Genomic DNA, 1931 nt, shown 5'->3' with positions numbered 1-1931 from the left:
GGGCCTGTGGTCACACGTTGGGCCTGGAGTCAGGGTTGGATGTACAGGACCCAGCTGTACTGGAGGGCTTTAGAGCCCAGTGCTGACCAGCCCGGTCAAAGGTCAGAATAAAGAACTAGGTCAGGGGATGTTGGCTTTGTGGGGTTATCTGGGAGGTAAACACACACACACACACTGACCTGATCAAACAAATTCAACCATTCCTTTGCACAGGAATGGTTCAATCTAAAAATGAAGCCTATTTAATGGACTAGTTGTGTTTTTGTTTGGTTTGTTATAGCGTTGACTTTATACTGCCTTCAAATTGTTACACTTCAAGATTCAGCAGGGACTTCCTGTTAACTGTGAGTTGACTAGAGACTAATGGACCTGAAAACATTCCTCCTTCAGAGCTCAGTGGCTGTCTAGACCACAGAAGCACCATATTTCTCTCCAGATGTCGTTGATCTTCCTAACAAGGTTTTACCCTGTCCTCCGTAGTCACAAGGAGACCAAATTAAATCTGTGCTAATCTGATGACGACCGCCAAGGGGGGCGCTGATAATTGGGAGGGATTACCCTGGCAGGGGTGGGATCGGGACCATTCGGCATGCTGACAAACGGGGAAATGTGGGAATGTCATTGGGAATGCTGTAACTTGGCTTTCTGTCTTTTGGCGCTGTTCCAGTTAGTGTGAGGTGTCCAGGGATGGTCGACCATTGATGCAGAGAGAACGGCGAGCGAAAAAAGATAGCTGTCTTGGTACTGCGTAGGGCGACTGCAGACAAGAGGAGAGGAGTGATGAACTGAAACTGAAAGAGAGAGAGAGAGAGGTGGGGGGAAGAAAAGAAGTAGCCGTCTGCTTCATAACCAGAGGAGGTGGAGACTTGGGGACCTCCCCTGCCTAGACTGGATACAACAGAAGGAGGGAGCGACGGAAAAGAAGGGAGAAGGAAAGAGATTAGAAGTGATAACGGAGGAGAGAGACGGACGGAGGGAGGGAGAGGAGGAGGGGGAGAGGAGGGAGGGCTAAGCAGACGGCCTGGTATTAAGGGCTGAGCTCTCTGGTATTTATAGTAGAGAAGAACGAGGGACGACGGAAAAGAGGAACTACGCTCATTCCTGAAAACGAAATAAAGACAGGATCCACCGGGAGAGAGAGACGAGACTGAGAGCAAAGAGAGAGGCAGAGGAAGGGTGGAGTGCGAGGATTGAGAAAGGAGAAAGATGTCGGGAGAAGTGAGGTCACTGATGGAGGAGGACTGAGCTAACTGGCTTAGCTGACGTTTCCTGGAGGAGCAGCGAGGCAGGAGAGCCTGTATCCTCCCCGGGCTCATTCATCGAGCGTGTGTGACAGCGTTAGTGCGTGCGTTAGTGTAGCTGTTGTAAGGGCTGTCTAGGTGCGTGTCTCACCTCCAGATTTGAAGTGTGCCTGCGTGTTTGCGGTCAGGTCCCCCCTGACGGTGTGACTCCCTGCACTTATGTCATCGTTCACGAGCGATGACATCCCAGTGTTTACATCCAGAGTGAGCTTATACGCAGCTGCAGTGTTTTATTTTTATTTTTTGCTGACTCACTGTTTGACTTCCCTTTTTGATCTTGCTGCTGTTGACAGTGCATAATTACCTGAGTAGGATAATAGTGTTTTTTGTTGTTTGTTTTTTATAAATACTGTATAGGTTTATTTAAAATGTATTGAGCCTATATGAGAGAAACTGGGTCAGAAAAAGTAGAGGGAACACAGAGACAGATGACTCACAACAAACAGCAGGGGAAAAGGCTAGCTATCTGATCTGAAGCATTCTCCTGTAATAAACACGGACTACTTCTTCCCTATCTCCTATTGTGGCCATTCATTCATGGTGTGAGGTCCTCTCTCTCTGTCACACACACACACACACACTCATTAAGATGCACAGAAAACACACTCATGGAAATTAGCTGTCCTGTGT

The sequence above is a fragment of the Hypomesus nipponensis genome, chromosome 4, assembly GCF_054491055.1.
Source record: "Hypomesus nipponensis isolate SF chromosome 4, ASM5449105v1, whole genome shotgun sequence".
Classification (NCBI taxonomy): domain Eukaryota; kingdom Metazoa; phylum Chordata; class Actinopteri; order Osmeriformes; family Osmeridae; genus Hypomesus; species Hypomesus nipponensis.
This window is presented reverse-complemented; position numbering follows the sequence as displayed.